Consider the following 17964-nt stretch of genomic DNA (forward strand, 5'->3'; position numbering starts at 1 on the left):
CATCCAGGCTGAGGCGATCGCTGGTCGCAGTATAACACCAGTATGTGTGTATATACTTTTTATGATATTTTCCAGCCTCCTGTCAGCTGGCTCCTTGAGGACGGCCCTATCTATAGACGGTACCGCCACTTGTTTTGATAAGCGTGTGAGCGCCTTATCCACCCTAAGGGGTGTTTCCCACCGCGCCCTAACTTCTGGCGGGAAAGGGTATACCGCCAATAATTTTCTATCGGGGGGAACCCACGCATCATCACACACTTCATTTAATTTATCTGATTCAGGAAAAACTACAGGTAGTTTTTTCACATCCCACATAATACCCTCTTTTGTGGTACTTGTAGTATCAGAAATATGTAACACCTCCTTCATTGCCCTTAACAAGTAACGTGTGGCCCTAAAGGGAAATACGTTTGTTTCTTCACCGTCGACACTGAAATCAGTGTCCGTGTCTGTGTCTGTCGACCGACTGAGGTAAAAGGACGTTTTAACGCCCCTGACGGTGTTTGAGACGCCTGGACAGGTACTAATTTGTTTGCCAGCCGTCTCATGTCGCCAACCGACCTTGCAGCGTGTTGACATTATCACGTAATTCCATAAATAAGCCATCCATTCCGGTGTCGACTCCCTAGAGAGTGACATCACCATTACAGGCAATTTGCTCCGCCTCCTCACCAACATCGTCCTCATACATGTCGACACACACGTACCGACATATAGCACACACACACAGGGAATGCTCTGATAGAGGACAGGACCCCACTAGCCCCTTGGGGAGACAGAGGGAGAGTTTGCCAGCACACACCAAAGCGCTATATTTTACAGGGATAGCCTTATAATAAGTGCTCCCTTATAGCTGCTTTTATAAAATCACAATTTCGCCAAATTTTGCCCCCCCTCTCTTGATTTAACCCTGTTTCTGTAGTGCAGTGCAGGGGAGAGCCTGGGAGCCTTCCTGATCAGCGGAACTGTGTGAGGAAATGGCGCTGTGTGCTGAGGAGGTAGGCCCCGCCCCCTTTTCGGCGGGCTCCTCTCCCGCTTAAAAATGGATTCTGGCAGGGGTTAAATATCTCCATATAGCCCCGGAGGCTATATGTGAGGTATTTTTTGCCAAAAAAAGGATTTTCATTGCTGCCCAGGGCGCCCCCCCCCCAGCGCCCTGCACCCTCAGTGACTGCCGTGTGAAGTGTGCTGAGAGCAATGGCGCACAGCTGCAGTGCTGTGCGCTACCTTAAGAAGACTGAGGAGTCTTCTGCCGCCGATTCTGGACCTTCTTCTCTTTTCAGCATCTGCAAGGGGGCCGGCGGCGAGGCTCCGGTGACCATCCAGGCTGTACCTGTGATCGTCCCTCTGGAGCTAATGTCCAGTAGCCAAAGAAGCCAATCCATCCTGCACGCAGGTGAGTTCACTTCTTCTCCCCTAAGTCCCTCGATGCAGTGATCCTGTTGCCAGCAGGACTCACTGTAAAATAAAAAACCTAAGCTAAACTTTTCTAAGCAGCTCTTTAGGAGAGCCACCTAGATTGCACCCTTCTCGGCCGGGCACAAAAACCTAACTGAGGCTTGGAGGAGGGTCATGGGGGGAGGAGCCAGTGCACACCACCTGATCCTAAAGCTTTACTTTTTGTGCCCTGTCTCCTGCGGAGCCGCTATTCCCCATGGTCCTTTCAGGAACCCCAGCATCCACTAGGACGATAGAGAAATATGTGCTGCTTTGAAGGTCCCATTGAGCACAGTGACCTCCATCATCTGTAAATGGAAGAAGTTTGGAATCACCAGGACTCTTCCTAGAGCTGGCCGGCCGTCTAAACTTAGTGATCGAGGGCCAAGGGCCCTAGTCAGAGAGGTGACCAAGAACCCGATGGTCACTCTGTCAGAGCTACAGCATTCCTCTGTGGAGAGAGGAGAACCTTCCAGAAGGACAACCATCTCTGCAGCAATTCATCAATCAGGCCTGTATGGTAGTGGCCAGTCGGAAGCCACTCCATGGAGTTTTTTGCCAAAATGCACCTGAAAGACTCTCAGACCATGAGAAACAAAATTCTCTGGTCTGATGAGACAAAGATTGAACTTTTTGACGTGAATGCCATGTGTCATGTTTGGAGGAAACCAGGCACCGCTCATCACCAGGACAATACCATCCCTACGGTGAAGCATGGTGGTGGCAGCATCATGCTGTGGGGATGTTTTTCAGTGGCAGGAACTGGGAGACTAGTCAGGATAGAGGGAAAGATTAATGCAGCAATGTAGAGACATCCTGGATGAAAACCTGCTCCAAAGCGCTCTTGACCTCAGACTGGGGGGACCCTAAGCATACAGCCAAGATATCAAAGGAGTGGCTTCAGGACAACTTTGTGAATGTCCTTAAGTGGCCCAGCCAGAGCCCAGACTTTAATCCAGCTGTATACCAACGTTTCCCATACAACCTGATAGAGCTTGAGAGGTGCTGCAAAGAGGAATGGGCGACACTGCCCAAAGATAGATGTGCCAAGCTTGTGGCATATTCAAAAACACTTAAGGCTGTAATTGCTGCCAAAGATGCATCAACAAAGTATTGGGCAAAGGCTGTGAATACTTCTGTACATGTGATTTCTTAGTTTTTTAAACTACAGGGGTTATGTCCTCCTTTCAGTACTCAGGACGCCACTGAAGAGGGGGACACCGCTTGACCTCGCTAGCGAGATAAACAGGCTTGGACTGGCCCACAGGGGTACAGGGGAAACCACCGGTGGGCCCCACTGCCTGGGGGCCCACCTCCTGCTCTAAGAATCAAGTTCTAGACTGTGCACTTGAATTATACATTATACACATGTTACCTTATACTGGACTATGGTTGTATTATCTACAGTGCATTGCTGTTATTAATCTGTTATTAATCTGGCTCATTATCATGCATGCAGCAGCTGAATTTAATTTATATATTTATAAATGGGCCCAGATATTGCACTCTGTATTGGTTAGTCAAGCCAATGAGGTGGCAGGCCACACCCCTAAACATAGGCCCCTACCACTGCATTCCCCCGGAGGGCCCTACATGCCCCAGTCCGACACTGGAGGTAAGTAATGCTAAATACCAACGACATATTCATAAGTATCACTGCGATACTAAACACAATATGCCACTGGTAATAAGAACCTTTGGTAAATCAGGCCCTTAAAGTTTTAGCTTTTTATTCTAGCAGACATATTTACTAATATGCAGCTATAAGACTATTAGCATCATGGGAGTAGAAAATAAATGAGTGACACAATTTGCAAAGAAAATAGGTGGCGGCTGTAAGCTGACACTTAACACATTGCTGCCAAGTTTGGGTCTCTTCTACATTTGCGTGACCTGGCATTGGCAGGTCACACAGCCACACTGCACTGGATGGTGCAGATACAATTAAAATTAAATAAATAACACATTTGTAAAAAAATACACACGTTTCTCACTATTCTATATTATAATTGCCAGTGGTGTCCTGTCTACTCCTTGACAGGAAGAGCAGGAACCCCTCCCCCCTCCATGATTCTTATCACAGAAATGGGAAAGACCACCAGGAGAGGAGGACTATTGCGCCAGCAACAAAGGTGCGTATAAAAGGGAGGAGGTGGGATATTTTAAAGAAGGTAAAAATACTTAAAACATTTTTTGTTATCAGAATGAGCTATTGTACATGAAAGAAACGCTTACTGCTATTATTACACTTTGGGTTCTAGAAAAGAGAGAAGATGGGGCACACATACTGGGCCGGATGTACTAAGCGGAAAATGCGGTAAACTCCCTGTTTACCGCATTTTCCTGATGTACTAACCCCCGTCCGGCAGGTCAGCGCCGCGGCAGGGTATGCCAGCTTTAGCTGGCGATAGTCCATAGAAGCCTATGGGCTTCTCTCCGCGGCGCTGTGTGAGGGATCCGATCGGATCCCTCCCAGCATGCTCTGCGGTCGCCCCCGTCACCCCGCGCATGCGCAGACTGACTCCCGGAACTCAGGCTGCCGCTGCGCATCGCGGAGGTCAGCTCTTATCGGAAGAGCTGTCCTCCGCAATGCTGATCGCATATGTTAGTACATATGCGATCAGCATCGTGGCGCAGGGTGGCGATGGGCGGCGATGTACATTAGTACATCCCGCCCACAATCTTTAATATGTAATACCAGTTACATTGCATATTAAAGATTTTTTTCTCTCTGTGTGGTCACCTTCATTCTGGTACACACTACACAGGGGACCCAAATGTAATGTAATACTAAGCAATTGTTTTCATTTAAAATATACTCTGTTATAACGCGGGTTCCCTATACACTTTACTGAATAAAGACTCCTAGTACAGCATAAAGAGAACAGAAAGAAGTATATTAGGATCCCTTATCCTTTTATAGCAGGATATATGATTTTTATGAAGAACGCTCCCATTATCTCGGCACTGCAGGGCTCCATCTCAGTTCAGCACTAGTGTTAGCAGCTCCTCGTTCTGAGGAGGGGGGCGGGGCTTCTTCTCGGCGGGGCTTCTTCTCTGCATGACTGTGGGCACTGAGCAGGAAGCCGAGGAGGGGAGCAGTGTAGCGCCACATGGCTGCACTAGGTATATATTACTGCTGAGAGAAGTTATCACCAGAGCAGGGGTGAAAGGTAAGCAGAATAAGAGGAGAAACGTCCTTAATGTTTCTGCTATGTATCTTCAGTGGCACCACCAGGCAGCTGCCTAGTAGAAGCACCGACCCTGCCCATACACAATCAGTGGACATGAGCATAAATTCCTATTGTATTTTCTCTGACGTCCTAGTGGATGCTGGGAACTCCGTAAGGACCATGGGGAATAGCGGGCTCTGAAGGAGGCTGGGCACTCTAGAAAGATCTTAGACTACCTGGTGTGCACTGGCTCCTCCCACTATGACCCTCCTCCAAGCCTCAGTTAGATTTTGTGCCCGGCCGAGGTTGGATGCACACTAGGGGCTCTCCTGAGCTCTTAGAAAGAAATAGACTTAGGTTTTTTTATTTTCAGTGAGACCTGCTGGCAACAGGCTCACTGCAGCGAGGGACTAAGGGGAGAAGAAGCGAACTCGCCTGCTTGCAGCCGGATTGGGCTTCTTAGGCTACTGGACACCATTAGCTCCAGAGGGATCGACCGCAGGCCCAGTCCTTGGTGTTCGGTCCCGGAGCCGCGCCGCCGTCCCCCTTACAGAGCCAGAAGCAAGAAGATGGTCCGGAAAATCGGCGGCATGAAGACTCAGTCTTCACCAAGGTAGCGCACAGCACTGCAGCTGTGCGCCATTGCTCCTCTCACACACTTCACACTCCGGTCACTGAGGGTGCAGGGCGCTGGGGGGGGGCGCCCTGAGGCAGCAATAAAAACACCTTGGCTGGCAAAAATACCTCAATATATAGCCCCAGGGGCTATATATGAGGTAAATACCCCTGCCAGATTCCATAAAAAAGCGGGAGAATAGGCCGCAGAAAAGGGGCGGAGCTATCTCCCTCAAGCACACTGGCGCCATTTTCCCTCACAGCTCCGTTGGAGGGAAGCTCCCTAGCTCTCCCCTGCAGTTTACAACACAGAAAAGGGTTAAAAAAGAGAGGGGGGGCATTTAATTTAGGCGCAGTATACATTATATAAAAAAAGCAGCTATAGGGGACATAACTCAGTTAGTCCCTGCATTATATAGCGCTCTGGTGTGTGCTGGCATACTCTCACTCTGTCCCCCCAAAGGGCTTTTGTGGGTCCTGTCCTCGTTTAGAGCATTCCCTGTGTGTCTGCGGTGTGTCGGTACGGCTGTGTCGACATGTTGAATGAGGAGGCTTATATGGTGACGGAGCAGAGGCCGATATATGTGATGTAGCCCCCTGTGGGGCCGACACCAGAGTGGATGGAAGGTATTAATCGACAGTGTCAACTCCTTACATAAAAGGATGGATGACGTAACAGCTGTGGGACAGCCGGCTTCTCAGCCCGCGCCTGCCCAGGCGTCTCAAAGGCCATCAGGGGATCAAAAACGCCCGCTCTCTCAGATGGCAGACACAGATGTCGACACGGAGTCTGACTCCAGGGTCGACAAGGTTGAGACATATACACAATCCACTAGGAACATCCGTGACTTGATCCCGGCAATAAAAAATGTGTTACACATTTCTGACATTAACCCAAGCACCTCTATAAATGGGTTTTTAGGTTTGGGGAGAAAAAACAGGCAGTGTTTTGTTCCCCCATCAGATGAATAAATGAAGTGTGTGAAAAGCGTGGGTTCCCCCGTTTAGAAACTGGTAATTTCTAAAAAGTTACTGATGGCGTACCCTTTCCCGCCAGGAGGATAAGTTACGCTGGGAGATATCCCCTAGGGTGGATAAGGCGCTCACACGGTTGTCAAAAAAGGTGGCACTGCCGTTTTAGGAACGGCCACTTTGAAGGTACCTGTTGATAAAAGACAGGAGGATATCCTGAAGTCTGTATTTACACACTCAGGTACTAGACGGAGACCTGCAGATCGTGCTGCTGCAGAGTGGTCGGTGACCCTGTCAAACATGAGAACATATTAAAGACGTCGTCTTATATATGAGGGATGCACAGAGGGATATTTTGCCGGCTGGCATCCAAAATGAATGTAATGTCCATTCTGTCAGGAGGGTATTAGAGACCTGTCACGGGACAGGTGATGCTGACTTTAAAAGGATTCTGCCTTATAAGGGTGAGGAATTATTTGGGGATGGTCTCTGGAACCTCGTATCCACAGCCACAGCTGGGAAGAAATATTTTTACCTCAGGTTTCCTCACAGACTAAGAAAGCACTGTATCAGGTACAGTCCCTTCGGCTTCAGAAAAGCAAGCGGGTCAAAGGCGTTTCCCTTCTGTACAGAGACAAGGGAAGACGGAAAAAGCTGCACCAGTCAGCCTGCTCCCAGATTCAAAATTCTTCTCTCGCTTCCTCTGAGCCCACAGCATGACGCGTGGGCTCCACAGGTGTAGCCAGGTACGGTGGGGGGCCGTCTAAAAAATTTCAGAGATAAGTGGGCTCGCTCACAGGTGGATCCCTGTTTCTTTCAAGAAGTATGTCAGGGGTACAAGCTGGAATTCGAGATATCTCCCCCCAGCCGTTTCCTAGATTATGGCTTGCCGACAACTCCCTCAGGCAGGGAGGCTGTACTAAAGGCAATTAATAAGCAGTATTCCCAACAGGTAATACTCAAGTGCCCCTACTTCAACAAGGACGGGGTTACTATTTTACACGGGTTGGGGTACCGAAACCGCATGGTTCGGTGTGACCCATTTATATTAAAATCCTTGAACACATACATAAAAAAATTCAAGTTCAAGATGGAATCGCTCGGGGCGGTTATTGCAAGCCTGGACGAGGGGGATTACATGGTATCCCAGGACATCAAGGATGCTTACCTGCATGTCCCCATTTACCATCCTCGCCAGAAGTACCTCAGATTTGTGGTACAGGATTACCATTACCAAGTCCAGACAGGACTGTACAAGGCACCGAGGGTGTTTACCGGGGTAATGGCCGAAATGATGATACTCCTTCGAAAAGGGAGTTTTTAATTATCCCGTACTTGGACAATCTCCTTATAAGGGCGAGGTCCAAGGAGCAGTTGCTAGTCGGGGTAGCACTATTTTGGAAAGTGCTACAACAGCAGAGTTGGATTCTAAACAGTCCAAAGTCACAGCTGGTTCCTATGACACGTCTACTGTTCCTGGGGATGGTTCTGGACACAGACCAGAAATAAGTGTTTCTCCGGGAGGAGAAAGCCAAGGAGCTGTCATCTCTAGTCAGAGACCTCCTGAAGCCAAAACAGGTATCGGTGCATCATTGCACGCGAATCCTGGGAATAATGGTAGCTTCCTACGAAGCATTCCCATTCGGCAGGTTCCATGCAAGAATTTTTCAGTGGGACCTGTTGGACAAGTGGTCCGGATCGCATCTTCAAATGCATCGGCTGATAACCCTGTCTCCAAGGACCAGGGTATCTCTAAAATGGTGGCTGCAGAGTGCCCATCTTAAGGAGGGCCGCAGGTTCGACATACTGGGCTAGGTCCTAGTGACCATGGAGGCCAGCCTTTGAGGCTGGGGGCAGTAACACAGGGAAGAAAATTCCAAGGACTTTGGTCAAGTCAGGTGACTTCTCTACACAGGCAAGACCTCTGCTTCAAAACCAGCCGGTACTGATCCAATCAGACAACATCACGGCGGTCGCCCATGTAAACCAACAGGGCGACACAAGAAGCAGGATGGCGATGGCAAAAGCCACAAGGATTCTCCGATGGGCGGAAAATCATGTGTTAGCACTGTCAACAGTGTTCATTCCCGGAGTGGACAACTGGGAAGCTGATCTTCTCAGCAGACACGACCTCCACCCGGGAGAGTGGGGACTTCATCCAGAAGTCTTCCAAAGGATTGTACACCTTTGGGAAAGGCCACAGGTGGACATGATGGCGTCCCGCCTCAACAAAAAGCTATAAAAGATATTGCGCCAGGTCAAGGGACCCTCAGGCGATAGTTGTGGACGCTCTGGTAACACCGTGGGTGTACCAGTCGTTTTATGTGTTCCCTCCTCTGCCCCTCATACCAAAGGTATTGAGAATAATAATAAGAAGACGAGGAATAAGAACGATACTCGTGGTTCCGGATTGGCCAAGAAGAGCTTGGTACCCAGAACTTCAAAAAATTATATCAGAGGACCCATGGCCTCTGCCGCTCAGACAGGACCTGCGGCAGCAGGGGCCCTGTCTGTTCCAAAACTTACCGCGGCTGCGTTTGACGGCATGGCGGTTGAACGCCGGATCCTGAAGGAAAAGGGCATTCCGGAGGAAGTCATTCCTACGCTTATTAAAGCTAGGAAAGAGGTTACAGCAAATCATTATCACCGCATATGGCGGAAGTATGTTGCATGGTGTGAGGCCGAAAAGGCCCCAACAGAGGAATTTCAACTAGGTCGATTTCTGCATTTCCTGCAAGCAGGAGTGAATATGGGCCTAAAACTGGGCTCCATTAAGGTACAGATCTCGGCTCTGTCGATTTTCTTTCAAAAAGAACTAGCTTCAGTACCTGAAGTTCAGACTTTTGTAAAGGGAGTGCTGCATATTCAGCCCCCGTTTGTGCCCCCTGTGGCACCTTGGGATCTCAACGTGGTGTTGAGTTTCTTAAAATCACATTGGTTTGAACCACTAAAAACCGTGGATCTGAAATATCTCACGTGGAAGGTGGTCATTGGAGGCTTTGTCCTGTAAAAGCCCTTATCTGATTTTCCATATGGATAGGGCAGAATTGAGGACTCGTCCCCAGTTTCTCCCTAAGGTGGTGTCAGCGTTTCACCTGAACCAGCCTATTGTGGTGCCTGCGGCTACTAGGGACTTGGAGGGCTCCAAGTTGTTAGACGTGGTCAGGGCCCTGAAAATATATGTTTCCAGGACGGCTGGAGTCAGAAAATCTGACTCGCTGTTTATCCTATATGCACCCAACAAGCTGGGTGCTCCTGCTTCTACGCAGACTATTGCTCGTTGGATTTGTAGTACAATTCAGCTTGCACATTCTGTGGCAGGCCTGCCACAGCCAAAATCTGTCAATGCCCATTCCACAAGGAAGGTGGGCTCATCTTGGGCGGCTGCCCGAGGGGTCTCGGCTTTACAACTTTGCCGAGCTGCTACTTGGTCAGGGGCAAACACGTTTGCAAAATTCTATAAATTTGATACCCTGGCTGAGGAGGACCTGGAGTTCTCTCATTCGGTGTTGCAGAGTCATCCGCACTCTCCCGCCCGTTTGGGAGCTTTGGTATAATCCCCATGGTCCTTACGGAGTTCCCAGCATCCACTAGGACGTCAGAGAAAATAAGAATTTACTCACCGGTAATTCTATTTCTCGTAGTCCGTAGTGGATGCTCGGCGCCCGTCCCAAGTGCGGTGTATCTGCAATACTTGTACGTAGTTATTGTTAACTAAATCGGGTTATTGTTGAGCCATCTGTTGAGAGGCTCGGTTGTTTCATACTGTTAACTGGGTTTCATATCACGAGTTATACGGTGTGATTGGTGTGGCTGGTATGAGTCTTACCCGGGATTCAAAATCCTTCCTTATTGTGTACGCTCGTCCGGGCACGGTGTCCTAACTGAGGCTTGGAGGAGGGTCATAGTGGGAGGAGCCAGTGCACACCAGGTAGTCTAAGATCTTTCTAGAGTGCCCAGCCTCCTTCGGAGCCCGCTATTCCCCATGGTCCTTACGGAGTTCCCAGCATCCACTACGGACTACGAGAAATAGAATTACCGGTGAGTAAATTCTTATTTTAAATACTTTTCTTTCTTATAATGTACAGTACACAAATTGACACTGACAATTGTACCCACTTACACCCACTTGCAGACAGCGCATGATCAACCAGGTGCCAGGACATGACAGCCAGGGAATAAAATATTACCATATTAAATGCACAAATTGTGTTTTCTATAAAGAATGTATTCAAATGTAGTTGTCACACAAGTTCTGTTTTCATTTTATTGTGCTAATTTACACTGTACAAACTACAAAGCACTCATATACTACTATGTTGTGTCAAAAAATGTGTGTATTAGAGGTTGAGGAAATAACATCATTTCCCTCTAGGAATGTCCCTCTAATATAACAAGAGTAAGACCCAGGGTGGTATGTACTAATGCAAAATGTGTTTTCACTGTATTCCCCATATGTATCAAGCCCCGGAAAGCGAAACTTTCCGGAACTTGTACCGTATAGGCAACACCATCCTATAGAAGCTTCTTTTTGCAGAAATTCAAGAGAGAAAATCCTACAGGATCCTTCCCAGTGTCCCCTGTGGTTCCTGAGCTGGCCAATTGCTGCGCATGCACAGTAGGGGGTACAATATTTACTAAAGTGTAGGCTTTCAAATGTGGAGATGTTGCCCATAGCAACCAATCAGAGTCTACTTAGCATTTATCTAGCACCTTCTAGAAGATTTAGCCAAAATTTGATTGGTTGTTATGGGCAACATCTCCACTTTTGTAAATGCGCACTTTAGTAAATATACCCCTAGGACTCCCGTGTTGTAAACCTGGAAGTCCTCACATGGGAAAAGACAGCTCTTATCGGAAGAGCTGCCCATAGTGTAAATAATCACAAATCTTCATGCATATGGCGTTTACAAATGCAATATGCATGCAGTAAGTGGCGGGATGTATCGCATTGAAAATTTGATGCTTGATACATTTTGCCCCCAGTGCCATAACTGAATATCACCTCTGTGTAGTTATACAGGCCAGTATAAGCACTGAGTTTGTCTCTGTAAGATGAGAGAAAGCCACAGTGTAGGGGTAAAGGCTTGGTTAGGGTAACTTTAGAAGGAGGTTTAGGGCTAGATTAATGGTAGTTTAGAGACTTTTAACACTTTTATCCTGTAAACTACAGGGGCCAAATGTAATAGCCTGCAAAACCTGGTTTTGCCTTGTAAATGATTGCTGCTTCAAAAACCGGGCAGACTCACACAAAATGCTGCACCTCTGACAGCTCGCAGGCTATTACATTTGGGGCCTAATTCAGACCTGGTCACACGCAGGCTATTTTTTGCACTGCTGCAACTAGGTAATCGCCGCCTACAGGGGAGGGGGTTAGAGCTGTGCAGGGGTGCGATCGGCTGTGCAGAGAGTTGCACAAACAAAAAGTTTGTGCAGTCTCTGCACAGCTCAAGACTTACTCACCTGCTGCGATGATTATTCTTGGAGCTGACGTCAGGATCCCTCACTGCAAACGGCCAGACACACCTGCGTTTTCTTCGTCACTCCCAGAAAACGGTGAGTTGACACCCCCGGCTGGCCTCTTCCTGTCAATCTTCTTGCGTTCGCCGCTGCGAACCCTTTCTTTGTACTTCTTGTTGCTGCCCGGCGACGGCCGTCACCGGGCAATGACGCGCCTGCGTATTGCGGCCTGCACGCATGCGCTGTTCAGACCCGATCGCGTGGCTGAAAAAAACTACAGCGTGCGATTGGGTCTGAATGACCCCCTTACCCCCAAGACTTTTTCTATTCTACAATACCAAGAAAATTCCGAAATACACAATACAGGTTGAGTATCCCTTATCCAAAATGCTTGGGACCAGAGGTATTTTGGATATCGGATTTTTCCGTATTTTGGAATAATTGCATACCATAATGAGATATCATGGTGATGGGACCCAGGTCTAAGCATAGAATGCATTTGTGTTACATATACACCTTATACACACAGCCTGAAGGTCATTTTAGCCAATATTTTGTATAACTTTGTGCATTAAACAAAGTGTGTGTACATTCACACAATTCATTTATGTTTCATATACACCTTATACACACAGCCTGAAGGTCATTTAATACAATATTTATAATAACTGTGTATTAAACAAAGTTTGTGTACATTGAGCCATCAAAAATCAAAGGTTTCACTATCTCACTCTCACTCAGAAAAGTCCGTATTTCGGAATATTCCATATTTCGGAATATTTGGATATGGGATACTCAACCTGTACTATAATAAAACTGCATTATTGATAGTTTCTACAGTTTTGCATTACTATTGTTTACTAAAAACATAAAGTATACGAGAGCTGCTGTGATTTTATCCTAAACAGCAGTTGTTCGTTCCCTTTAACTTAAATGTGATGAGATTGAAATAGTTGAATGCAACAATTTCAAAATAGCAAATTAAAAGTTAATTATGGAGGCTGGGTATGATTAACATGTTAATACGATCTATATATTCCCCAAATTTCTGTTCATTAGGCTGTTATTTCTGCAGCTTCTCCATATGTATTTCATGACAAAATGGGGTTATTAATGAAATGGTCAGCTAAAAAGTACAGATCTGTCCTCTGTCATCTTACACACTATTCGCGGCTACTGGTTTGCAGCAAATAGTGTGCCCATGACTGATACTTATTGTTTCTGGATTTCTCTTAACAAAAGTTCACTAGGAACTCTGTGTCTTTTCCCTATGTTTTCTTATGGGACAATCCTTTTTCTCTAACATCCTAGTGGATGCTGAGGACTCCGTAAGGACCATGGGGAATAGACGGACTCCGCAGGAGACTGGGAACTCTAAGAAAGATTTAGTACAACTGGTGTGCACTGGCTCCTCCCTCTATGCCCCTCCTCCAGACCTCAGTTAGAATCTGTGCCCGGCCAGAGCTGGGTGCTTTTAGTGGGCTCTCCTGAGCTTGCTAATAAGAAAGTATTTTAGTTAGGTTTTTTATTTTCAGAGAGCTTCTGCTGGCAACAGACTCTCTGCTACGAGGGACTGAGGGGAGAGAAGCAAACCTACTAACTGCGGCTAGGTTGCGCTTCTTAGGCTACTGGACACCATTAGCTCCAGAGGGTTCGAACACAGGACCTGACCTTGTCGTCCGTTCCCGGAGCCGCGCCGCCGTCCCCCTCGCAGAGCCAGAAGACAGAAGCCGGCAGAAGCAAGAAGACATCGAAATCGGCGGCAGAAGACTCCTGTCTTCACATGAGGTAGCGCACAGCACTGCAGCTGTGCGCCATTGCTCCCGCATTACACCCACACACTCCGGTCACTGTAGGGTGCAGGGCGCAGGGGGGGGGGGTGGGGGGGCGGGGGGGCGCCCTGGGCAGCAATTAAGTACCTCCTGGCAAAAGCAGCATATATACAGTTGGACACTGTTATATGCATGAGCCCCCGCCATTAATTTTACACAAAATCGCGGGAGAAGACCGCCGCTGAGGGGGCGGGGCCTTCTTCCTCAGCACTCACCAGCGCCATTTTCTCTCCACAGATCCGCTGAGAGGAAGCTCCCCAGGCTCTCCCCTGCACAATAGAGAGGGTGAAAAAGAGAGGGGGGGCACATAAATTTGGCGTAAAAACAATATATACAGCAGCTACTGGGTTAACACTAAGTTACTGTGTGATTCCTGGGTCATATAGCGCTGGGGTGTGTGCTGGCATACTCTCTCTCTGTCTCTCCAAAGGGCCTTGTGGGGGAACTGTCTTCAAATAGAGCATCCCCTGTGTGTGTGGTGTGTCGGTACGTGTGTGTCGACATGTCTGAGGTAAAAGGCTCCCCTAAGGAGGAGATAGAGCAAATATGTGTGTGAGAGGGTGTCTCCGTCGACAACGCCGACACTTGTTTGGATATGTGTAAGAGCTGAGGTGAATTTATTGCACAAAAGATTAGAGAACAGACAGGAAATCTACCCTTGTCTGTCCCTATGTCACAGAGACCTTCAGAGTCTCACAATGCTCACTATCCAAAATTATAAACACTGATATCGACACAGAGTTTGACTCCAGTGTCGACTACGATAATGCAAAGTTACAGCCAAGATGGCTGAAAGGTATTCAATATATGATTATTGTAATAAAAGATGATTTGCATATCACTGATGACTCATTTGTCCCTGACACAAGGGTACACATGTTAAGGGGAAGAAAGCTGAGGTAAATTTCCCCCCTCTCATGAGGAAAAAGAGCGGGAATCTCCAGACAAGAGACTGCAGCTTCCCACAAAAAATTCTCAAGCAGTATCCTTTCCCCACTAGGGCCAGGATGTGATGGGAATCTTCTCCTAGGGTGTCCCGTTTGCACAGAAGGTAGCACTAGCTATTCTCAGGGATCCTGCAGATAGGTGTGCACATTCTAGTATACTACTCAGACCGGCGATTGTGTCGGCATGGGTTTATAGCGCTGTGGCAGCGTGGACAGGTACCTTATCAGCAGATATTGAGTCCCTAGTATGCATATAGATATATATATATATATATAGAGATATATATATATTAAAGATGCTGTCTTAAGTGATAGGTATATATATATATATATATATATATATATATTAAACATGCCCAAAGAGACATGAGTATACTGGGTCCTAGAGTCAAAGCTATGTCGATTTCTGCTTGACGTGTCCTGTAGAATATGCAATGGACAGATGATGCCGACTTAAGAGGCATGTGGAAGGCTGAGGATTGTGTGCAGAAGGGTTCTCGGACCTGGTCTCCACAGCTATAGCTGGTAATTCTGATATTTTGCCTTATATTCCTGCACAGCCTAGGAAAGCACAACATTATCAAATGCAGCCTTTCGAATAAAGAAACAAGAAAGTCCGAGGTGCGTCCTTTCTTGCCAGAGGCGGGGGCAGAGGAAAGAAGCTGCACAACACAGCTAGTTCCCAGGAAGAGAAGTCCTCCCCGGCCTCTACAAAAATCCACCGCATGTCGCTGGGACTCCACAGGCGGAGCTAGGCCCGGTGGGGGCACGCCTTCGTAAGTTCAGCCACAAGTGGGTTCACTTCCTGTTAGATCCCTGGGCAATAGATATTGTGTCTCAGGGATACAAGCTGGACTTTGAGAAGATGCCCCCTCACCGACGGCCCTGCCTGCTTCCCCCCACGAGAGGGAAACAGTGTTAACTGCAATTCATAAATTGTATCTTCAACAGGTGGTGGTCAGGGTTCCCCTCCTTCAACAAGGAGGGGGTTATTATTCGACCATGTTGTAGTCCCGAAACCAGACGGTTCGGTCGGACCCATATTGAATTTAAAATCCCTGAACATATACCTGAAAGGGTTCAAGTTCAAGATGGAATCGCTAAGAGTGATTATTGCAAGCCTGAAAGGGGGAGATTTTATGGTGACTCGGGACATAAAGGATGCATTCCTTCATGTCCCCATTTATCCACCTCATCAGGCGTACCTCAGAATTGCGGTACGGGATGGTCATTACCAATTTCAAACGTTGCCGTTTGGTCTCTCCACGGCCTTGAGAATATTCACCAAGGTAATGGCGGAAATGATGGTGCTCCTGCGGAAGCAAGGTGTCACTATTATCACGTACTTGGACGATCTCCTCATAAAAGCGAGATCAAGAGAGCAGTTGCAAGTGAAACGGCAACACGGCTGGATTCTATATATTCCAAAGTCGCAGTTGGTTCTTACAGCTCATCTGCCTCTCCTAGGCATGATCTTAGACACAGACCAGAAAAAGGTTTATCTCCCGATAGAGAGAGCTCAGGAGCTCGTGACACTGGTCAGGAATCTATTAAAACTAAAACAGGTGTCAGTGCATCACTGCACTCGAGTCCTGGGAAGGAGGGTGGCATCATACGAGGCCATTCCCTTCGGCAGGTTCCATACCTTCCAATGGGACTTACTGGACAAGTGGTCCGGATCACATCTTCGGATGCATCGGTTAATCACCCTATCCCCCAGAGCAAGGGTGTCTCTCCTGTGGTGACTGCAGAGTGCTCACCTTCTCGAAGGTCGCAGATTCTGCATTCAGGACTGGGTCCTGGTGACCACGGATGCAAGCCTCCGAGAGTGGGGGGCAGTCACACAGGGAAGATATTTCCAAGGGCTGTGGTCAAGGCAGGAGACTTGCCTTCACATCAATGTCCTGGAACTAAGGGCCATATACAACGCCCTAAGTCAAGCGGAGACCCTGCTTCGCGACCAACCGGTTCTGATCCAGTCAGACAATATCACCGCAGTGGCTCATGTAAACCGCCAAGGCGGCACAAGGAGCAGGGTGGCGATGGTAGAAGCCACCAGAATTCTTAGCTGGGCGGAGAATCACATAAGCACACTGTCAGCAGTGTTCATTCCGGGAGTGGACAACTGGGAAGCAGACTTCCTCAGCAGGCACGACCTCCACCCGGGAGAGTGGGGACTTCACCAAGAAGTCTTCACGCAGATTGCAAATCGACGGGAACTGCCACAGGTGGACATGATGGCGTCCCGCCTCAACAAAAAGCTAAAAGGGTATTGCGCCAGGTCAAGGGACCCTCAGGCGATAGCTGTGAACGCACTAGTAACACCGTGGGTGTTCCAGTCGGTCTATTTGTTTCCTCCTCTTCCTCTCATACCAAAGATGCTGAGAATTGTAAGAAAAAGAGGAGTGAGAACAATACTCATTGTTCCGGATTGGCCAAGAAGGACTTGGTACCCGGAACTGCAGGAAATGCTCACAGAGGACCCATGGCCTCTGCCTCTCAGACAGGACCTGTTGCAACAAGGGCCCTGTCTGTTCCAAGACTTACCGCGGCTGCGTTTGACGGCATGGCGGTTGAACGCCGGATCCTAGCGGAAAAAGCCATTCCGGATGAAGTTATTCCTACGCTGATAAAGGCTAGGAAGGACGTGACAGCAAAGCATTATCATCGTTTATGGCGAAAATATGTTGCTTGGTGTGAGGCCAGGAAGGCCCTATAGAAGAATTCCAGCTGGGTCGATTCCTGCACTTCCTACAGTCAGGAGTGACTATGGGCCTAAAATTAGGGTCCATAAAGGTCCAGATTTCGGCCCTATCCATTTTTCTTTCAAAAAGAACTGGCTTCACTGCCTGAGGTTCAGACGTTTGTTAAGGGAGTGCTGCATATTCAACCCCCTTTTGTGCCACCAGTGGCACCTTGGGATCTTAACGTGGTGTTGGGTTTCCTGAAATCCCACTGGTTTGAGCCACTTAAGACTGTGGAGCTAAAGTATCTCACGTGGAAAGTGGTCATGCTGTCGGCCTTAGCTTCGGCTAGGCGTGTGTCAGAATTGGCGGCTTTGTCATGTAAAAGCCCCTATCTGGTTTTCCAGATGGACAGGGCAGAATTGCGGACTCGTCCGCAATTTCTGCCAAAGGTGGTGTTATCTTTTCATTTGAACCAACCTATTGTGGTGCCTGCGGCTACTTCTGACTTGGAGGATTCCAAGTTGCTTGACGTAGTCCGGGCTTTGAAGATTTATGTAACCAGAACGGCTGGAGTCAGGAAGACTGACTCGCTGTTTATCCTGTATGCATCCAACAAACTGGGTGCTCCTGCTTCAAAGCAAACTATTGCTCGCTGGATCTGTAACACGATTCAGCAGGCTCATTCTGCGGCTGGATTGCCGCATCCAAAATCAGTGAAAGCCCATTCCACAAGGAAGGTGGGCTCTTCTTGGGCGGCTGCCCGAGGGGTCTCGGCATTACAGCTTTGCCGAGCTGCTACTTGGTCGGGTTCAAACACATTTGCAAAATTTTACAAGTTTGA

The 17964-nt window shown here is 48.0% G+C and overlaps 1 long non-coding RNA gene across 1 annotated transcript in view; it reads left to right on the forward strand.

The window, feature by feature from the left end:
• Positions 1–4489: 4489 nt before the first annotated feature.
• Positions 4490–17964, forward strand: part of LOC134928686 (uncharacterized) — a 94196-nt gene continuing 80721 nt past the window's right edge. Inside the window, exon 1 of the long non-coding RNA XR_010177976.1 lies at positions 4490–4610. This is a non-coding gene — a long non-coding RNA (uncharacterized LOC134928686). The remainder of the gene's footprint in view (positions 4611–17964) is intronic.

This window comes from Pseudophryne corroboree, chromosome 1 (assembly GCF_028390025.1).
Source record: "Pseudophryne corroboree isolate aPseCor3 chromosome 1, aPseCor3.hap2, whole genome shotgun sequence".
Lineage (NCBI taxonomy): Eukaryota > Metazoa > Chordata > Amphibia > Anura > Myobatrachidae > Pseudophryne > Pseudophryne corroboree.